Source organism: Macrobrachium rosenbergii, chromosome 16 (assembly GCF_040412425.1).
Source record: "Macrobrachium rosenbergii isolate ZJJX-2024 chromosome 16, ASM4041242v1, whole genome shotgun sequence".
NCBI lineage: Eukaryota > Metazoa > Arthropoda > Malacostraca > Decapoda > Palaemonidae > Macrobrachium > Macrobrachium rosenbergii.
In genome coordinates, this window is record NC_089756.1 from 22,471,567 (window position 1) to 22,494,764 (window position 23,198).

A 23,198-nucleotide genomic window follows, 5' to 3' on the forward strand; every position below is an offset into this window, starting at 1 on the left:
CCAGATGCTTGTTATCAAAACAACTTTTTTATGACAATTGTAATTTTTAATTTTCATTTTTGTCAGAGCCACTGTAAGGTTTGCAAATTTGTCTCTGTATAACCTTGAAAATGGAACAATTGTGGTTCAGAAACGTCGGCAATTATAACAGACATCTGATTTTGACATGTCTGTCCTTGCACTTCAGATGCTTGAGTGTGTTTTTAGCAACTACCTGCTCCTGTGCTATAGGCTATGTATAATATGCATATATATATATATATATATATATATATATATATATATAATTACACACACTGTATATATAATTAAAATCACTTTTATACTTTATTCTTTCATCAGACATCACTGCAGGTGAAATAATGAAAGGCTGTGCTTTATTTCCAAGCCATTGACGAAGGACTGGTACATAGTGGTAGAAATCACAATACTGTATATTTACTATAAAGCAGTACAGACGAACATACAAAACTGTATGAGACAATGAATCCACACCTGACAGGTGTCAAAAAGGAATAGTGGCCAAACTCATTAGCTAGTGGTAAAAATAACAATATACACTAAAGGGACAGTACCGACAAACATACAGACCGTGGGATACTACAAAGCCACACCTGACAAGTGTCAAGGGGAAGGGGTGAAAACAGTATGGGGTCATTATCGCTGATGAGTTTTTTTGCCCCTCGCCTATATCACCTGTCAGGTGTGGATATGTAGTTTCAGCCAGTTGTGTATGTTCGTCTATAGTGTCTGTAGTATATATACTGTTATTTCTACTGCTATGTATCAGCCCAACATCAGTGGCCTGAAATAAAGCTGAAACCTTACAGGGACCTACACTGAGTCTTTCATTTTATTAACCCTTGTGGTGATTATATAATATATATATATATATATATATATATATATCATATATATATATATATATATATATATATATATATATATATATATATATATATATATATACAGTAATACCAGATTTAGGAGTGAACCAACTTGTGAGTTTTCCGAAATATGAGCTGTCGCTTGGTCGACTTTTTTGCTTTAAAATGCGAGCCGAGGTCTGAACTTCAAGCGAGTGAGCGAGCTTCACTCCTCACCCGAAACAATATAAAGAGCCAAGCCTCCTTCCCCGGCATAACCAGACAATCAATCTCACACATGCGTGCACACACACACACAGCATTTGACTGAATGAGAATCTTTAATTCTGGCACACTTTTGGGGATTCTGGAGAGAGAGAGAATGAAATGCATGGCCTAGAAAGACTGAGAGAGAGAGAGAGAGGCAAACATTAAAAATTAATGTTGCATGCAAGAGACAGAATAAAAATGAGAATAGATTGTAGTTGAAGACCGGTAGAAAGAGAGAAAGAATGACGCATCTCTCCTCCTGCCTGTGTTTGCATAATGTCATTGCCCCCATTCATATCTTCATAGCCTGACTATCTTAAAACTCGTTAATGAACCATCAAGTTCTTCATTAAACAGGCATTTGATGCAAAATAACATAAGATACGTTGTTCATAAATGAACATAAAGTAATTTTATCACGAAATAAAGAAGCACAAATTCATTTGAAATCGCTGTGTGAATTATTCCTTATAACAAGGTATCTTTGAACTCTTGCTATCATCCGGTGACATTGAAAATACTTGTGGCTTTAGGCGATCTTCAAGGTTTATAAATACACTTAATAATAAAACCAGTTTATTTCTTTACATTCTCTTTTATTATGTATTATTATATTTATACATCTGTTATTTACAAAGTACATTTTTCTTATTTGAAAAGACGTAACAAAGAAAACTGGTGTGGTTTTTGGGGGCTGGAACAGATTAATGGCATTTTAATTCATTTTAACAGAAATTTTAATTTTATATACACACAAACTGAGTTACTCTTGGTCACAGAACTTAAACTCAAAGTCAAGGTATTATTGGATATAATATATATATATATATATATATATATATATATATGTTTATATATATATATATATATATATATATATATATATATAAAAATATATATATATATATATATATATATATATATATATATATATATATATATATATATATGTATGTATATATATACAGTATACATATACATACGTAAAACAGTACAAACAATTACACTTGATTTGCAAATCCAACAAAGTTTCTGTGAAATGGGAGATATTTTCTTAACTGACACATATCTTGGGAACATGTATGAAGCATGTCAATCGGCACCCTTACTCAGCTATTAAAAAAAAATAGCTGGAATTCTGTTAAATAAAAAGTGGGTTTCACTAGTTCCCTCTGATACGCTTTATGAATGAGAGTAAACTTTTTTACACTGAAGGTGTTACTAGCATACTGAGTAACACGTCGACAGCTTTTTAAAGATGGTAGCCGAACATATGAACACTCCAAAAAATAAAAATAGTATAAACCCCCAAAATTTAAACACCAGAAGTTATAAGAAACATATCTTACCCACATTCGGACGACAAAAGTTATGAAAATTTAATCTTTGCAATTAAAGGATGCAACTGACACGGCGAGGCTAATAAAAATGAAAGGCCCAAATCTTTTGGACAATGGCTAACCTGAGGGAAGTCATCAACAGTATGTTTCAGTTAAACCAGTCAGAATAGGGCTTCGAGAGAATTCAGGCAATCCAGTGTGTTCATGCTTCTGAAGCGCTCTGTAGCCTGCACCATCAAAACAGGAGCAAGGGATATAAAAAGAACTCTTATAAACTGAATTAGCTACACAAAGTTTCTGAAGGAAGCTTTTTTTTTCTTTTTTTGGCTCATCAAACGATCCAGACCTGACGACCCCGCCTCCTTACTTCCTGTTGTGGACCCAGAGATCTTATAACCTGAGCGAGAAAGTAACATTGTCAATAACGGGGTAAATGACGACGCGTGTCTTAGCACCTGTTTGCATGAAGATGCACCATCAGTAGAGCTAGGACGGCGCGCACACACACACACACACACACACATGCTTCTAGTATATATATATATATCGCTATATATATATATATATATATATACGATATATATTAAATATATATATATATATATATATATATATATATATTGAACCTGTTTGCATGAAGATGCACCAGCAGTAGAACTTATAAGCACACAAATGGATAGGGTCTCAAGTCTGCACACGCACACACACACATGCACATACACACACATACATACATATATATATATATATATATATATATATAAGATATACAATATATATATATATATATATATATATATATATATATATATATATATATATTTATATAATATATATATATATATATATATATATATATATATATTATATATATATATATATATATAGTTCCCACTTGATTGCCGATTACTTGTTTATTCTTTCTTGAATAATTAGGGGTTAACTTTATTAAGATGTTTAGAGAGAGAGAGAGAGAGAGAATGGGACGGGCTGGGCAGGCACACAAAGAGGAAGTGCAACAACAGAAGGAAAAAAATAAATACAGATAAAGTGTTAGACGGGATTTTTCAAATGCTACTTGATTTTCTATGTAACGGAAACTCACTGGAAGACAATGTTTATCGCAACTATAAAAGGAAATTTTTTCTGGGTTTAAGCAAGACCAGGGTTTAAGCCTATTTATGACTGTTGAGCCAATTTTTCTATTTGTTTTCCGAGATTTTACACAGAGGGAATTATAAGACCCATGTTGCGATAGACAGAACGAGCCTCCAAATTACAAAACAACTGTACAATATGCATTATGTAGTTTGGTAAGACGAGAGTGCACCGGGAAGTGTTGGAATGAGGCCCTGAACTGACCACGATCGTCTGATCCCACAGGAAAACAGCCGGGAGCTTCTAGGTGCTGGCAGATTCTCTCCATGAAGAAATGAACCTCTGTATATTATCACCGTGAGTTTAAAAGGGCATTAAATGAACGAACTTAAACATCGAAATGGCATAGAAAAGAAGAACGGAAATCGAAGCTATCGGTGTTGGTGGTGTGGAGAGAACGGGAGATGTATCAGGTGTTTTCAAGAGTAGCCTTAAGGAGGCGGGGAATAAAGTGAAAGGTTGCCAGAGTGCAACGTTTCTGAAGGGTAATTTTTTTTATTATCTAGTTGCAGGATAACGATATCATGTGATGTGCGCATTACAGTATGCAAAGCTGTTAATCTTGCGAGTTAGAAAGCAATCAATCTGAGTTGTATTAGGTTTTTTGCTAAAGACGTTTATGCTCGACTTGATAGTTATCGGATGAATGTGAACTTTACATCTGTCTAAAGCCACATTTTGTTCAATACTAAAACATGTCAGTATTTTATGTAATTGTTTTTATTATGTGACCTTACATACACATATTTAATTAAAATCAACAGTTCGTGCCACATCGATTCCAGTTCACGTGTGTTGACTATATTGATTGCACTCTCATGTTATACTGAACTTCATAGTAAGGTTCAAGCATGCTTCGTGCTCGCTCGGAGTCGCAAAGGTCAGACAGCGTTAATGTGATGCAAACTTAATTACTGCTATGAAATCATAGCGACGGCAAGCGCCGAGGCACCGAGAAGGTGAAATTGCAAATCGACCGGAGAAATGAGACAACGCTACGCTGGTTTGTTAGTGTTTACGATCGAGCAGAAGTTGCGTTTATTTGGACGAAGGTCCTTTGTGTTTGGCCTCGGTGTGAGTGTCAGGCGAGACACTCCGCGTCCGCGGCCTTATCAGTAGAACACGCCTGTGTTGACCAGTCCCTGAGGCTTGAGATGCTTCGTAGGATTAAAGCTCGCCTGAAGATCTCGTTCTGAGGGAAATTTCTTCCGACTCGAGGGTTTCATCAAGGTTTGTTCTACTTCGAGCGATGAGCGGGTTGTACGTTGATTGGCGGACGTGCCGAAACAGCCTCGCATTTCACGGACGATCTGTCGTTTCTTGGAGATTGGACTCTCGGCTCTGTCCTACCGCCAAAACTCGTTTCTCGTCTACGCCAAGGACAAGCAATCTTTGAAATACATTTGCGAAATTTATCGGAAGCTGTCAGAAATTCACAGGCCCTTGCTCCTGTTAGACAGTTGCGTGAAATGCGATTCTGATTTAGGCCTAATTGATGGCAGACTGTCGTAGAATTCTCGTCTGGCTTGGTAAACGGCTTTGGGTCTGGCGCTAGGTTAGGCCGACTTGTCATAGTCAAGTGTAGGGGACATGCTAAAACTCAGCCTGTGTTAGCTTGCTTTAGGTATGAGCGGTATGGCAACCTTACAGTTTAGGAGTCCCGATTCACTGCGTCACGTAAAATCTAGATCAGCACACAGGTTTATCAAACAGCCCATTTATCAACTCCTGCACATTGGTTTATCAAATAACCCATTTATTGAATCCAGCACACTGGTTTTATCAAATAGCCCATTCATTGAATCCAACACCGGTTTATCAAATAGCCCATTTTTATTGAATCCGAACACTGTTTTATCGAATAGCCCATTTATTGAATCCAGTACAGAGGTTTATCAAATAGCCCATTTTTATTGAATCCGAACACTGTTTTATCGAATAGCCCATTTATTGAATCCAGTACAGAGGTTTATCAAATAGCCCATTGATTGAATCCAGCACAAGGGTTTATCGAACAGCCCATTTATTTCCAGCCCATGGGTGTATCAAATAGCCCATTTTTTCTGAATCCAGCAGGTTTATCAAATAGCCCATTTATTGAATCCAGCACACAGGCTTATCAAATAGCCCATTTATTGGATCCAGCACACCAGTTTAACAAATAGCCTATTTATTGAACCCGGCACACTGGTTTATCAAATAGCCCATTATTGAATCCAACACCGGTTTATCAAATAGCCCAATTTATTGAGTACAGCACACGTTTATCAAATAGCCCATTTATTGAATCCAGCAGTTTTTATCAAATAGCTTATTTATTGAATCCAGCACACAGGTTTATCAAATAGCCCATTTATTGAATACAGCACACACAGGTTTATCAAATAGCCCATTTATTGAATACAGCACACAGGTTTATCAAATAGCTCATTTGTTGAATCCAGCACACAGGTATATCACATAGCCCATTTGTTGAATCCAGCACACAGGTTTATCAAATAGCCCATTTAGTGAATCCAGCACACAAGTTTATCAAATACTTATTGAATCATGGAAAGCAATGCAAAAATGACCAGTTTATCTGCTTGCAGAAGCATAGATTGTAAAAAAAAACAAGCGGGAATGTAGCCTAAATAAATGAATAAAATGTCTTAGAAGATACAAACCCATAGCATTTTGAGAAAATCCTAAATCTCTGCTTCTATAAGCAGGTAAACTACTCATTTTTTCAGATTTATCAAAACGTGGCTGCTGGAGAGCGAGAGCCCATGCCAGGTTCCTACCTGGTTCCTGGTTCCTCAGCGCTCACTCCACAAACACAGTTGCAGGCACACTTCACTAAGTGCGTGAGGTGCAGAGCTTTAGGCTGTTTCCTTGTGTATTTACAATCCCTGCTTCTGTAAACAGAAAAACTACTCATTTCTTAGCAAATATGCTTCTGTTTGCAGATCTGTCCAAATAAGGAATTGAAAATACACCCCACAAGGTTTCATAGCTTAGGTTTCATAGGCCTAACAAATGGGCTGGGGCCACCATTGTCATCTAGCCTAGGGGTTAAGTTTCATTAGCTGAGTAAGCTTAATGCTTAAGTTTGTTGGTAAAGGAATATTCTAGCTATTAATCTAGGCCTGTGGTAAATATAGCCTATTCACTTTGCTTTTGGCTTGGGTGCAGGTTAGCTTACTCATTCCATTCCCAGTGGATTCACACAAAGCAGCCTTAGCTTTTAAATTGGCATGTATTAGGGTCAAGAAAAAGCACCTAATTAAGTACATACTATTCACATTCAAATATACTTATAAACAAACCATGGGTAGGTATTAGGCCTATGATAGCAAATATATTTTTTTTTCTATTATTTTAGCCTAGGTTATCAAGTTTAGGTCCACTTAAAAGTAGTTTTAGTTGATCAGTAAGCATAATGTTTTGTAGTGTAGTTATTCATTTCTGTGTTGCAATTGTTGATATGCCGGGGCGAACTGGAATTAGACATTTTACTTTACACAGGATGGGCTACATGCTTATATTTAGGATTCACTTTCAAGCAAACATAAGTACTTACAGGCTATTTACAGGCCATGATAATGACATGGACAATAGCTTAAATAAACTCATTCATAGTTTTGTTTGGTAGACGTAGTAGAGACAGTAAACCTGTGCTCTTACTCTTATAGTAATTCAGTGCTTGAGAGTGCATGGTGGAAAAAATAAGGGTAATTCTAAGGAAGAGCTCGACATAAAGATATTGTTTAAGCTAATAATTAAGTGCTTTTACATTATTTTTATGTTTTCAAATTAATCTCCAAGAGGCTGGTATTAAACATGGCATCCTGCAGAGCTTTTTGCATGAAAATAAAAAAAAAAAGTTCAGTAAATTTCTTGCGTTACCCCACCTGTACTAAATCATGCACACCTTTTTGTATATTGTTCAGTCCAAAAATTTTGTTAATAAACAATACTGTATGTCCGTGTGGAGCTCTTCCTTAGAATTACCAAAATAAGATTTGCTAACTAGTACAGGTTAAAGGTAAATGTCTAATTTAACATCACTCACATGACCTGTGTTTAGTACGAGTCCCACTGGTATAAACATTGAAATATTGAAATATTACAAAGAAAGATGCGATTCTATTTCCATAATGGTTTATCTGATCAAATTTCTGTATGCATTTTTTATTAGCCCTTTCATTTATGACTTATAAACAGTTACTTTTATGAGAAGTGGCAGTGATTTGAGCAGTTAGCTTAAAAATGTTTACAGTATACCTTTTTTGTTCAAAGATGCTTAGGATCGACAATTTTCAAGGTAGAAAAAGTTCAATTTTGTACCAAGCCAGCAAAATAATTTCTATATAATGGCTCAAATACGTCACCAAAATAACTTTTGTGTTGGTTGAATAATGCTTAGAAATTACAATGGAGAACCAAAAATTTGCACTTTCCGGCAAAAATTTACCTAAAAAAAAAATATTTGTGACAAAGGCTTCGTTGTTTATCCATAGCACACCCAGGTTAATGACTTAGTTGTTAAAATGAAAAAAGTTGTAATTATAGCATAGAGAATACGACAAAATGTATGACAAAGTAGCATCATGTTTTCCGCATGAAAAGTGCCAGTCACCCATGTACTATGTGCAGAAAATTTTAAAAGGTTTTTTTCCGGACTCATAGCTCAGCAATTTTATTTAGAAGACTATTGTGTTTCAATTTGTCGAAAATGACAAATTTTCACTTTTTAGTAGTTTAAAAAGCCCCCAAAATTTCATATGTAGGTGATAAAATAGAAATTATAGATATGAGAAAACTGTACATTCCCCGAAAAAGAGGTTACTGCAATTGCCAAAAACTATGCAGTAAAAGATAAATTTTCGGTAAATTACATTGTTTTTGCAGTGCAAAAATGTTTTATTTCCAAGGATTCATCTACTAAATCTCTCTCTAATCATCTCTCATCTCTCTCTCTCTCTTGGCAGAAAAAAAGATAAAATAATTTAATTATAGAATAAAATCTTAAACTTTGCAAAACAATAAACATACATGTTACATATGTATAAAAAATATCATGAAAACTTGCTGAAGATGATCCTCATCTTGTATGCTGGTTTGTGCAATTTTTTAAATTTTTTATGTTGCTTTTGCATACATCATCAATAAGCGAAGGACTTAAATTTTGGATGACGTTTATATCAGTCATCTGTAAGCAAAAGGGTTAAGCAGTTTGCATGGAAATTTGAGAATGATACAAAAAAACTCCAATATTGAGAACTGGTTTTAAAATAATACCTGTACAGAATTTTAACAAAAAGTAATTGTCGTGAATAAGATTTTTTTCGTACAGTTCAGCTCATCACTGTACAGGTAAAATGTAAAAAGAAATAATTTTATTAACAAAGAGAAATTTATGTATGGATATTTTGAGGCTAGGTAAAACTTACAATTCAACAGCATATGTCTTTTGTTCATGACACTTACCTGCCAGATATATATATAGCTGTATTTCTCCGAAATCCGACAGAATTTCAAAACTCTTGGCACACGCAGTGTGGCCAGGTGGTCAAATACTCATTCCCGCCAGCTGGAGGCGGGAACTGGGAACCATTCCCATTTCTATTCAGATTTTCTCTGTCGCGGTACTGTTAACATCTGTTTGATACCCTCCGCCTCTGGATTTAACTTAACTTGCATATTCCCACTTAAGTATTCTCTTGACTTTGGTTTTGATTCTGGACTGTGGATTGGCACACGTTTTTGTGGACTGTTGGATTTTGCTTTTGACTCTCTTAACTATGTCTGGTTCTAGTTCTGCTAGTTTCCGTAGTATGTTGTATGAGTGATTGCAAGGTGAGGCTACCGGAAGGCTTCGGTAGACCCTCACTCTGTTTGTTTGAGGTGTAGGGGCATGTTTGTTTATAGATGATCGATGTAAGGAGTGTGAACCTTTATCGGATGCGAGCTGGAAGTCTTATGATTCCTATGTTCGTAAGTTGGAGCGTGACAGGGTTAGGAGGTCTTCCTCCAGGAGTGTGTGTGCAAGAGTCAGTCCAGGTTATTTCCTCTCCTGATAATCCCAACGTAGTTGATGTTGCACCTGTCCCTGTGGTTTTGCCTTGGCCCTGATATTGTGTCTGTGGATGGGTCTGCCCTGGCGCAGATCATGAGTTCATCCATCTTATTTCCTCTAGAACAAAGTGACGTCTCTCCAAAGTGCTGCTGAGTGTAGTGCTTCCCCTAGTGTTGTGGAGGGGGCGCTGATCAGCCCCATAATGCTTCTAGGCCTGGACCGCTGTCAGACTCCCAGGACTCAGGGAGAAGGCATGTCGAAGCCGCAAGAGGTTACGTTGGGGCTTCCCACCGATCAGACGTCCCTTCGCAGTTCCTGTTGTCGCCCCCAGGCTGCCAGAGATCGTGCTTTCGCGCCGATCTCGACTGCTTTCCCTCCGAGGCGCCCTCCCCTCGCAAGGGTGGAATTCTCGTAAGGACTCGCCCTCTCAAGAGGAGCTGTGTTCAAGAGGACGCTGCTCGTCAGTCTTCTCCGTCTTTGCTAGCTATTTTGATGCCTTTCCACCGCAGAAGAAGGACCAGGATTTCGTCTGATGAGGATGTTTGTGAGCGCCCAGCCGCTCTATGGAGAGAACCTTTCTTGCTCCTGTGAGGAAGAAGAAGGCGTCCCTCGCCCATCGTCTTCCCATAGGATTGTCTCTCCTCCCAGACATGATTCTTCGCCTAAGAAGATTTTGTTGGAGATGCAGCGACAGTTGTCTTCTCTTATTGCAGAGAAGGACTCTGCTCCGTCGTCGCAAGGACTTGACTTTGCCTGTCAAGAGATCAAGGAAGTTCCCTTCTCCTGCTCCTTTCGCCGTCTCCTTCTCCTGTGTCGTCGCTTTGTCGCTCCTGTTAGCTTTCTGTTCTCGTCGCGACGCCACAACAGGACGCCGCGAGCTTCTTCCCGGACGCTTCTCGCCGCCTTCAGGACGCTTCGTTCAGGACGCCGCTGACGCTGGCGTTTGGGCTGACGACGACGCTCTTTCAGGACGCCTAAGACGCCTCGCCTTCCTTGCGCTCTTCAGGACGCCCGGAGCATTCTGTTTCTTCTGAGAAAGGAGATCCCTCTTCGGATTGGACCTCAAGGCCTTCGTTCCCTCTTCGAAAGTGTTGGGTGACTCGGTTGCTTCGCCCATTCATGAAGGGAGAGGTTTCGCCGATTCGATCCTGCTGAAGTCGAACCTCGCCTGCTTCCTCTTCTTCGGACTACCAAGTTTTGACCAGCTTGCTTAAGGACTTGTTCGGGACAAGTTTAAACCTCGGCTCTCTTTCTCTGCTCTCCTTCTCAGCTAGCTCCTCCAAAGCTAGAGAGCGCGGGGTTTTTGAAGATGACTTCTTCTTGGCTGACAAGAGGGCCTTCAAGAAAGTCAACGCCTGGATGGAGGAACGGGAAGTCCCATGGCAAGACTTCTTTCGCCCTTCCTCCGTCTAAGCTTTCGGCAAAGGCTGGTATGTGGTATGAGACGGGAGAAGATCTCAGTTCCAGAGTTCCTTCTTTCAAGGATTTTACCAGTCTTGTCGACGCTTCCAAGAAGGTCTCATCTTTTCCACTGCTAAGGTTTGACCTTGTCAGAGACTGACCATCATCTCAAAGGTCTCTTCCGATCTATGGAGGTGTTTAATTTTTTGGACTGGTGCTTGGGAGCCTTAGATCTTAAGCTTCAAGCCCCGACTCGATTACCTTGGGAGCTATCAGTGTCCTTGAACTGTATGGACAAGGCAGTTAGGGATGGATCTGAAGAACTGGCTGCCTCACTTGGTACGGGCCTTTTGAAGAAGAGGGCCTTGTTTTGTGACTTCACTGCTAAGTCTGTCTCCTTCGCAAAGGGCAGAATTATTGTTCGCTCCTTTGTCCAACCATCTGTTCCCCCAGTCCTTGAACCAAAGGACATTTCGCTAGTCTTAAGGAGAAGGCCACGCAAGATCTTTGGCTCATTCTTCTAGACGTCCTCCAGCTCCCTTTCTTCTTCTTCTGCTTCAGTTTTGTCCTCCAGGAAGAAGAAGCCCTTTCATGGAGGAACTTCTTCCTCGAGATCGCTCCGCGAGGAAGGTTTTTACCAGAGGAGCTGCCCCATCTAAAACCTAGGGGAAAAAAGGGGCAAGTGACTCTTTCACCTCCAGACACCTGTAGGAGCCAGGCTTTTTCATTTATGAAGCCTGAGAACACGAGGGGCGGACTCCTGGTCTCTAAGTCTTAGAGAAAGGTTACAAGATCCTTCATGTTTCCACCCCTTGCACGTCACCCAGGATCTGTCGCCCTCTTACCATCGAGAGAAGCAACAGATTCTTTGGACCTGGAGCAGTTGTTAGAAAAAGAGCCGTGGGAACAAGTTCTGAACTTGGATTCTCGGGTTCTACAACAGGTTTCTTAGTCCCGAAACAGTCGTGGAGAGATGGAGACCTGTCCTAGATGTAAGCGCTTGAATCGCTTTATTTCAAAGGACAGATTCAAGATGGAAACGCAGTCGGTTCTAGGGGCCTTAAGACCAGGGGACTGGATGGTCTCTGACCTTACAAGATGCGTACTTCCATGTTCCCATTCATCCTCAATCAAGGAAGTACCTGAGATTTGTGCTGGGGGGGACAAGTCTTCCAGTTCAGAGCTCTTTGCTTCGTTTGTCTCACACAGCTCCATGATCTTCACGGTGATCATGAAAAACGCTATGAGGTGGCTTCACCTGGCGGGGATTCGGGTTTCATTCTACCTAGACGACTGGCTCATGAGCTTCTTCCCGGGCTCAAGTGTCTGGAGGACCTGACTTCACACTGAATTTGGATTTTAAGTCCTTGGGACTTTAGAACTGAAGAGAAGTCCCATCTGATCCCGGACTCAGTCCATCGTCTATCTGGGGATTCAGATGGATTCAGTGGCTTTTCGAGCATTTCCATCCCGAGAACGGCAACGGCTTTGCTTAGGAAAAGTTTTTGTCCTTTCTAGGGAAAGAAACATGCTCGGTGAGGGAATGGATGAGTTTGCTGGGGACCATTTCCTCGCTGGAGAAGTTTGTTTCCTGGGGAGGCCTTCATCTCAGACCTTCCCAGTTTTTCTTGGCGGAGAACTGGATGGACAAGGAGAATCTGGAAGAGATTTTGAAGATCTCTCCTTCTGTCAAGGATCATCTGAAGTGGTGGTTCCGACCCCTTGAAGCTTGCAGAAGGGGTTTCTCTTCGCCTTCAGAGCCCCACGACCTAGTGTTGTTTCCGACGCGTCCAGGGAAGGATGGGGAGCAACACTCAGAGGGGGAAGAAGTGTCAGGCACCTGGAGAGGGGAACAGGTGTCCTGGCACATAAATCTCAAGGAATTGGGTGCTATCCATCTGCCCTTCAATTCTTAGAGGATCGATGGCAGGCCGAATTGTCCAGGTGAATTCCGACAATACCACAGCTCTAGCGTGACTCAAAAAACAGGGGTACTCGCTCTCCGTTCCCTGTTCATCCTGGCAAAGGAGATCCTGCTTTGGACTCATGCTCAAGGGTCACTATTCTCACGAGGTTCATCGCGAGGAGAGGAGAATATCTGAGCAGACCTCTCAGTCGGCAAAATCAGCTGCTACCGACCGAGTGGACCCTTCACAAGGAGGTATGTTTAGAGTTGTGGAGAATTATGGGGACGTCCCCACTAGTGGACCTCTTTTGCCACGTCCAGAACAAAGACTTCCTCTTATTGCTCTCCTGTCTTAGACCCAGGAGCGTTAGCCATAGATGCCCTCCTCTGGGACTGGAAAGGCCTAGACTACGCTTTCCTCCCCTTCAAGATCCTGGGAGAAGTGATAAGGAAGTTTGCAACGTCAGAAGGAGCAAGGATGACTTTAAATAGCCCCTTCTGGCCAGCAGCGGATTACTTCAGAGACCCTGTCCTTCCCAGTGGATTTTCCAAGAACGTCCATTGGAGGGTGGACCTTCAAACAGCCGCATTTCAAGAGGTTCCACCAAAACCTCCCCGCTCTGAGTCTAACTGCTCAGACTATCTCAAAGTTGGCCAGAGCAAGAGGCTTTTCGAGAGCTGTGGCAAAGGCTATCGCCAATGCCAGGAGACCCTCTTCTAATTCGCGGTCTACCAGTACAAGTGGTCTGTTTTTAGAAGATGGTGCAGGAGTAGCGGAGTTCTCGACCACGCCTCTGTACCACAAATAGCTGACTTCCTCTTTTTATCTTAGGCATAAGAAAAACTGGCAGTCTCTACTATTAAGGGCTATAGAAGTATGCGTTATCGGCAGTTTTTAGACACAGAGGCCTGAACTTGTGCGATAACAAGGATCTTCACGATCTCTTGAGATCCAGACCTGTTAAGGTTCCTCAACTCAGGACACCTCCTTGGAATCTGGATGTTGTCCTGAAGTTTCTTATGTCTAGTAATTTTGAACCTCTGTCTTCGCTTCCTCAAGAACGTGACTAGGAAAGCTGTCTTCCCTAACGGCTCTGGCACGACAGCTAAGAGGATCAGTGAAGTGCAGGCTATTAGCAAAACATATTGGCTTTAGGGTCCTAATGCTGTTTGCTCCCTAAATCCTTTGTTCTTAGCCAAGAACGAAAATCCTTCAAACCCTTGGCCCAAATCTTTTGAAATCAAAGGTTTGACGGAAATACTTGGGCAAGAGTCAGAAAGAGTCTTGTGTCCCAACAGGGCTCTAAAGTTCTACTTTAGCCAAGACCAAGAATACTAGAGGCTCATCGGACAATCTGTGGTGTTCGGTGAAGAGACCTGATCTTCCCTTCATGTCCAAGAATGCCTTAGCATTCTTTTTTAAGAAGTGTTATTCGAGAGGCCCATTCCTCCTGCCTAGAAGGTGACATGAGACTTCTGAAAGTAAAAGCTCATGAAGTTAGAGCTATCGCGACTTCGATGGCTTTCCAAAAGAATATGTCTCTGAATGATATTCTTGGTGCTACCTTTCTCTGGAGAAGTAATTCAGTGTTCGCCGCATTACTTAGATGTGAAGACAACATTTGAAGACTGCTCTTCGCTGGACCGTACGTTTTCCGCAGACACACAATGTTGGGAGAAGAAGGCAATACTCATCCTATCCTTTAGGGGTTAGGTAGTATTTTTTAATCTTGTTGTTGTTTATTTCTGGTTGTTGGGTGGCCACCGAGGTGACATCCCAATTTTTAGCCTATGTTAGGTTCAATACCTTAGATAGGGCGGTCAGTGGTTGGTCGTTGCTCCTTTTCCCTCTCTGTATGGTAACATGATCTAGTCCCTTTGTGGTCACGCCCCTTGGACAGGTCATCTGGATCTCACCAGCTTTATAGGTCCCTACCTTGCTGGAGAATCTGGATTAGCAGAAGCAGGCTTGAGGTGACAGATAACCTCGAAGTCAGCTATGCTAACAGGTAAGGAACCAAGGTGTCATTCGCCTACATTTATTTTTGTTTCCTAAATCTTATTCTGTCTCTTCCCACCTCAACGGTGGGATTCAGCTATATATATATCTGGCAGTAGGCGTCATGAACAAAAATGATATTTTAATGATAAAATAAGGTTTGTTCTACTACCTGGCAGATATATACTTTGTGCCCTCCCGCCCCTCTGAGACAGTGGCACTAGAAAAATCTGAATAGAAAATGGGAATGAGCCTGATTCCGCCTCCCAGCGCGGAATGAGTACTAACCACCTGGGCTTAGCACTGGCGGTGCCGCAAGTTTTGAAATTCTGTCGGATTGGAGAAATACAGCTATATATATATCTGCCAGGTAAGTATGAACAAACCTTATTTTTATCATTAAAATATCATATTTGGACTTATCTATTTATCTATCTGGGTTACACAGTCAGTGTATTCAATTTATCTTTTATCATACTTCTTTGAATCATTTGATCATTCTTCTTGGATATGTTGAAAACCAATGGCTAAGTACTCTGTTTTTGTCCACACTGAGGAGGAGCTGTCAATCATTCTTGAAACGTTTATTGTAGTATACCTTTAACCCTGAATTACCCCCTGGTCACTGACCAGCCTAATTGGAGGTGTTCAGGTAAGTAGTACAATATTAGTTTTATGAAAAGGGGTGTTTCATTGTTCTCAGCCTCCAGCTGCACCTTCATTTTAATTTTGACTGACCTATTAGTTAAACTATTTTTGTAAATTTTGTTAATAATAGATATGCCAAAGTTGGATCGTTGTAGTTCATTTCCCTTGATTATGTTGCTACAGTATTAGCTGCTTACTGTTCTCTTGTAAAAGAACAAGAGCATCCCAGTGCTTGAAGCCAACAGGTTCAGATAACTCATTTTATGTCACATGCTTTAAAGTTGTTCCTTCTTTTGTAAGTGCTAATTTGCCGAAGTATGGGCCATGTCAGTATCCAGCAGACCGTAAACATTGCAGCATGCTGGCATTGTTTGTTCAAACCAGAGTCCTACTGGTTTTCTACTTGAAATTCAAACTAGCAATCACCATAAATACATACCATAAAGTCCAATTGAAGACTGAGCACCATATTACTGTACACTTATGACAGTTTATGAGCTGCATGCTATCTCATATGACACAGTCAGAATGCAGGTGTATTTTCGCTAACCAGTGGATTTCAATGAACTTATTTTGTGCATTATCTCCCCCTAGCAAGAAAAGAGCAAGACTGCTTTGCAGCAGAGGTTTTATCACTGATAGAGTGAGGTTGTTTTATAGCTTTATTTGGTCTTGTTTGGCTCATAAAAAATTTAGTATATCCTCCCCCCCTTTCGTTTTTTTACAGGAGGTGCAATGGCTACTGCAGCATAGCAAGTAGTAGGCTTGAATATCTTAATAATTTCTCATAGGCTTTAATCCTTCTGCTGTGTTCCAAGCCTAAAGGAGCAGCAGTCAAACATTTTTGTATTTTTGATTCCAGTACTGTACCTGTATCCAAGTATCTTGGGACGCCAGTTCCCTTTGTTTGTCTTAACCTTCTGTACCATGCTTGTAAAGAATGGGTTCTGATGAAATGCATTTTGTACTGTGTTGTCCACAAAACTTTTATGCCACATAGCTCTATACCATGTTCATAGTTCCAGCTGGCTTATGATTGGAGGTCATTCAAACACCCTTTCTAAAGTTTATATAATTAACGTTGAAATTCAGCAGTGTTTGTCATATTTGTTACTGGATCTTCTTTTTTATGTTGCAAATGGTTTTGTATAGCCTATCCACATAATTTTTATTTTATTTATCGTTGCAAGTGATGTTGAATAGGTCTTATTTTCTCTCTAGTTCAAAATTGTTCATGAAATGAAAGCTGTTAACCAGCTCAGTGGTCTGGTTATATACATATATATAATGTTTAAACATCTAACTTTACCTGGCAGTTATATATATAGCTTAAGTCCCTGACGTCACGGCAGAATTTCAAAACCATGGCACCTCGCCGATCGGGTAGTCAGGTGAACCACCTGTGTGCCCTCTACCCAGGTACCTGGAACTATTCCAACTATTCCTCAGATCTTCCCTGCCGCTGTGTCGGTAACATCGATGGAATTTCGTCGTAGAGCCTGTGTTTTTTTCAAGAACTTATTTTGGTGAAGTACACTTTGCTTTTACTTTTGCTTGTTCGATTTGGATTTTCTTATAACATATCTAACTTCATTGAGTGTGAAATGTGGGGATGCAAGCGTTTGCTAAAATCTCCTTGGATCCCCACTTAGTATGTCTGAAGAACGGGAATGAAAGACCGCTCAGAAGAGCTAAGAGTACTGTTTCTCACTTGATTAACCAGGGAATGATTTTTTCCCCTTGATAACTATCCTATTGATCCTTCTCCCAGTAGTGGTAGTCTCTGAACACCCTACTGAAACAGGTAAGGACCCAATATTTAATGATTTGTTGGCTGCCATTCAGACCCTGGCCCAACAGGTAAAAATCCTCTCAGAAGACAGGGATAATATGTGATCGATAATAAGAGATCTAAAAAATACAAGTGTTAATATGTTGTTAGTGCAAGTGCAGTGGAGGGTGCGACTGCCGTCCTTGTTGTGCTCCTAGTCCTAGACTCCTTCTGGGCTCACCAACCCTGGAGAAGGAAAGCCTGATAGACTTAAGGGAGGCAAGAGGCTTTAGCTAATGAGGCGTCGTCCCTCGAGCGCACCTTTAAGATTGACGCGTTTCCCAGATAAGCCTCACCCTCGCCAGGAAAGGCAAAGTGTTTTTTTTCGTCCATTGGTTGCTGTACGTCAACCGAGGAAGCTTTTGACCGATGTCGACAGGCGGCCAGTTCTCAAGCAACCTCTAGGTTTGACGGATGTTAAAGTTAGAAGTAAAGACGCCAGGACGCTGAGCGCCGAAATTGAGAAGCTGGACGCCAGGATGTCAGGACGTAGAGAAGCTGACGCCTGGACGTCAAGTGTCGAGAAGTTAGACGCCAGGACGTTGTACGCCATGAAGCTGACACCAAGACATTAAGCTTCAAGAAATGACGCCAACACGCCAGGTGGCGCCAAGAGACTGACGCCAGGACGCCAGGCGCCAGACATGATATTTTGAAAGACGCCGCCATTCGGGCTTCGAAAATCGGAAGAAGAGAATGATAATATCTCGCATTCTCCTGTGAATCCTATTGTAGAGATTTCTGACGTAAGACAATATAAAAGGCCATCAGCTTTTATCAGACTTGAAAAGGCTTATGAAGCTATTTTCGGAAATTTTCCCAGAGAAATTTATCCTGACTGCTCCTCGTTCCTCGCCTTCAGAATTTACTCTCTTGTGAAGGCGTCTAAGAGGCAGCATTTACTTAAGAATGGATATTTCAAGGAGAAACAATGAAAGACAGCCTTTGTTTTTCCTCCAACCAAACTAGCTCTGTTGGGTCTAGCGTTTAATATCAAACTGGAGAATCGCTCAGCCCTCAAATACCTGCCCCCTTCCCAGGAACCTTCTCGACCTTGTTGACTCTTCTCGCCGAGGCCATGGGGAAAACGGGTTGTTGGTCGATATCAGAATTGACCACTCCCTCAAAAGAATTTGAGATTTAATAAAGAAGATGGAATTATCTCAACACGACTGGACAATCAAGAACTCATATATCTGATGCTTCTATGGATAAAGGACTCGAGATAGTTCCAACGAATCAACTGCACCTTTCTCAGAGGGACTCTGAAGAAAAGGGCCCATCTTGCTCTTTCCTGGCTAATAACAAGTCCAATCAAAAATCAGAATTGATTTATACTCTTTTTCCTTCACCCTTCTCTCAAGGTTTGGGTAGAGGCCTTTTCATCTTTGGGCCAGAAAACCACGTAAGATTTAAGATATAAAACAGCAAGAAAAAGTCCCACTACGACTTTCATCGCTTAAAAGAGTAAGGCTGAGGTTCCAGGTTTCAGGTATCTCAGCTCTTTTTGTGGCCGGCCCTCCTGATAGAGTGTTCCTCTAGGGCGTAGATGAATGACAACGAAGAGGCTCTACAGGGAAGAAGGAGGACCTGCCTTTCTCCCTGCAGACTGCGGTAGGAGCCGGACTGTCCAGCCTGAGTAGGCCCCCTAGTAACAAGACACCCTGACCTTTCTGCCAAAATGCAACGACAGAACCAAGGCAAAGGTTCTACAGCAACAAGTGTCTATGTTGTTGCAAAAGGAGAACAGACAGAGAGTCTAGATCCGGAATTCCCAGGATTCTACATTCGGTTATTCCTGGGATCCCCAAATGCTTGGGGGTTAGGAGACTGGTGCAGACGGGATTGCACTCAACTTTTTTGTGCACAACAAAGGTCGCAGGAAACGACAAAAATCGGGTTCAGCAGCGGTCAGACAGCATGACTGGATGGCCTCACTGGACCTCCAGGATGCGATTATCACGCCCCATGCACCTGATCTCCAAGAATTTTCTAGTTCGTCCACGGGAAAGGTTTTATAGTTTCGGTCTCTCTTTCGCCTAAACAGACAAGGTTGACGCCTGGCTCTGGAGCCGAGACCTCTCAAGAGCAAGTTACCTAATATTGAGGGACGTCAAGATAAGACTTCATAGACTACAGATTGTAGCCACAGCAGCAGCCCGAGCCTTCCCTTCCAGCCCCAAGGGTAGCTCTCCTGCTATGAACAAACGTAGACAGTCTTCATTCCAGTCAGGACACCGTGCTGCCTGTCCGCTCATCCTCCTCTTCCTCCTTTGATTGGCATCACCATGAACCCTCCACGGTCCATTATTGACGATGAAAGGAAATAATTGTTGAAGTTGAGGCTTCCCCAGCCTGTCCTCAACAGCAGGAAGCCCTGCATATAGCTTACTATAAAATATGCAGCAGACTTTGTCTTCCTGCCTGCAAGCGTGACAACCAGGCAAACAGAAGAAGGATAATGGACGTCCAACTAAAGCTTCTAGACGTCCAGAAGCTTAAGACGCTGAACGAGGGAATGAAACTCTAGACGCTGGATGGTGGCGTCAACCATCTAGGAGTGAAACACCATGATGACAATCACAACAATGAACCCAAGACGCCAAAACGCCAAGGCATTGACGCCAGGACGCCAGGCTTCAAGATATTGGAAGCCAAGACGCGGAGTTAGTTCAGGACGCAAAGATGCACTGGCATCAAGCCGCCTAACAAAGAATTAGGTCTACTGATAAACAGATAGAAATCTCAGCCGATCCCATCCCAAGAGGTTCTATGTCTTAGATGAAGATTCAGAGTCAGGATTTTCGGGCTTTTCCATTTATTGCAAAGACAGGACAAGCCTCAAGAAAATTTCAGAATTTATAAAGAGACAGTCATTGGCAAAGGAATGGGATGAGTCTACTGGGAACCCTTTCTCGCTGGAACGGGTTTGTTCTTTGAGAGGTTAATTTATGCCCGTTACAGTTTCATCTAAATCGGAACTGGGGACAAGGAAATAGAACTGAGACCAAGTGCATCCCCATTTCGAACCAATAAGACCGTGATTTGTAGTGGTGGAACGCCCCCGGCTGGCCTCCAGGAGGTCCCTTTCTATATTAGAGGAACCTAGACCTAGTGTTGTTATCCGACGTCGGACTCGGTATGGGGAGCAAACACGAGGAAATAAAAAGAGAGCAGGAGAAGTTAAACATCAATTAGAAGGAACTATCCCTTCTAGCTCTCAGGAGTTTGAATGGGGAACAAAGAGGCAGGTCAACACCGACAACACGCAAAGCGTTGGCCTACATCAGCAAACACAGGGGCACTTCACTCCAGGTCTCATAACGAGACAATAAGAGAATCTTCTTTGGGCAAAGGGAGGAGAATGTAAAACTAGTAACCCACTTTATCCAAAGGGAGAAAAATGAGGGCGGACATTCTGAGCAGGAAATAAAGTCCTCAAAAGAATGAACGCTACATCAGGACTTTGGGGACGTCCTTGCACAGATCTCACTTACAGCCGTTAAACGAAGAGGTTGACACTTCACTGCTCTCCAGTACCAGATCCCGGGCTATACATAGACGTTGCCTGGTGGACTGGTCCAACTTGGACGCAGGTATGCATTCCTATTTCAAGATAATACAGGGTACTGAAAAATTTGTGTCACATCAGAGGACTGGAATGACCTTGTGGCCCCTTACTAAACGACAAGAGATTGGTTCCAGAAGTACTGGATTGATGGTAGGACATCCCGAGAAGCCTACCTCAGAGAGTAGATCTACTCAAACAATCCCACTTGAAAGATATTACCAAAACCTACAAGCGCTACTAGTAAATGCTTTCGGACCATCGGAAAACTCACAAGAGCCAGAAGTTTTTCGAAGGAGGCAGCTGGCTTATCGCAAATCACAAAGTTATCCACCATTAAGGTATACTAACCAAGTGGGAGGTATTTAGAGGATGGTGCAAGGACAACCATGTGTCCTCTTCCAATATTTCTGTAACCCAAATTTGTATATAGAGAACTCACCAGCATGGAACCTAGACGTGGTCCTGAGATTCCTCATGGGGAGAGGTCTGATCCCTTGCAGAGGACATCTTTAAAGGACTTCACCATGAAAACTTTTCTTGGTCAGTTTGCCGCAGCAAAAGAGTTAGTGAGATACATGCTTCAGCAAGAATATAGATTTTATAAAGGCAAGGCAATCTGCTCACTGCAACTAGGCTTCCCTTGCAAAAAATGAATACTGTCACAACCTCAGCCCAGAACGTTGAGATCGAACCTAACGGACATAACAGGGGAGGAGAGAGAGAGTCCTATTCCCGGTAAGGGCCTCTAAGGCTCTACTGGATAGGACAAAGGATTTAAGAAGGAATTCAGAAGGGCTTGGTGCCAGTCAAAAGCTCTCTGTATAGATGTTTAGAATGCTCTGTTTTATTTTATCAGACAGTTGATAAAAAGAGTGCAAATATGGAAATGTAGAGAGATAGACTACAAGATTCTGAAAGTAAAGACGATGAGGTCAGCAGTAGCAACTCCTGTAGCCTAAACAGAACAGGTCCCTGCAGAGTATCTTTGACACGACCTTCTGGAGAAGCAAGTTGGTATTTGCCTTCACTATCTAAAACAAGTCAAGACATTATGCGAAGATTGCTATACGCTGTGCCTGTTTATAGCATCTAATTCTTTAGTAATGGGAGAGGAATACCCCCTACAATCCCATAAACCAATACCCTTTTTCTTACCTTGAATTGAGAATTTTTATGGTTGTTTGTGAAGACTGGACGAGTCTTCCGTAATCATTGGGATGAAAGTTCTTGGTAGAGCCCGAACAAGGGTATTGAGAGTGAGGTCCAGTCACATAGAGGTTATACAATCGGCTGACAGCCCCTAGAGATTTTCAGCCCTGGTGGATCGCTGATCTCTTAAGGAATGCAGACATAATGAGGAGTTCATTGAAGTCAGCTTCCTTAATCCAAACTTATAAAATAATACCTTTGTTCTTTGCCTTGAATGGTTGGAAATTTGATGGTTGTTTGTGAAGATTGAACGCAGTCTTCCACAATCATTGATTTTAGTCAGATGATCATTTTGTTCCTTTGGTGACGCCCGGAACAAGGGTATTATAGGTTGTCTGTCACATAGAGGTTGGTACACCGGTTGGTAGCTCCAGAGGTCTTCAGCCCCTGGAGTGGATCACCGCTGACCTCTTAAGGAATACAGACATAATGAGCGGAGTTCATTGAACTCAGCTTCCTTAATACAATTCCATAAAACAATAATTTCTTGTTCTTACTCTGGAATGGTTGAAATTTTATGGTTGTTGGTGAAGATTGGAATGCAGCTTCCCACAATCATCAATTTTAGTCAAATGATCATTTTTGTTCTTGGTGGCGCCCGAACAAGGGTGATATAGGTTGTCTGTCACATAGAGGTTGGTACACCTGTTATAGCTTGAGGTCAGTCCGAGAGGATCGCTGGACCTCTTAAGGAATACAGACATGAGTGGATTCATTGAACTGAATACAATCCCATAAAACAATACCCTTTGTTCTTACGAATGGTTGAAATTTTATGGTTGTTTGTGAAGATTGAATGCAGACAATCATCAATTTTAGGGAGTGGTGCCCGGAACAAGGGTTGATAGTCTGTCACATAGAGGTTGGTAACTGGTTATGCCAGGTAAGGGGATTGCCTGGAAAGCAGACAAAATGAGGAGTGGTCAGCTTATTAACCT

General features: G+C 41.5%; 1 protein-coding gene across 1 annotated transcript in view; it reads left to right on the plus strand.

Annotated features, from left to right (window-relative positions):
* Positions 1-4,657: 4,657 nt before the first annotated feature.
* Positions 4,658-23,198, plus strand: part of row (relative of woc) — a 107,340-nt gene continuing 88,799 nt past the window's right edge. Inside the window, exon 1 of the mRNA XM_067118623.1 lies at positions 4,658-4,864. The gene's annotated coding sequence lies outside the window, so the exon portion shown is untranslated. The remainder of the gene's footprint in view (positions 4,865-23,198) is intronic.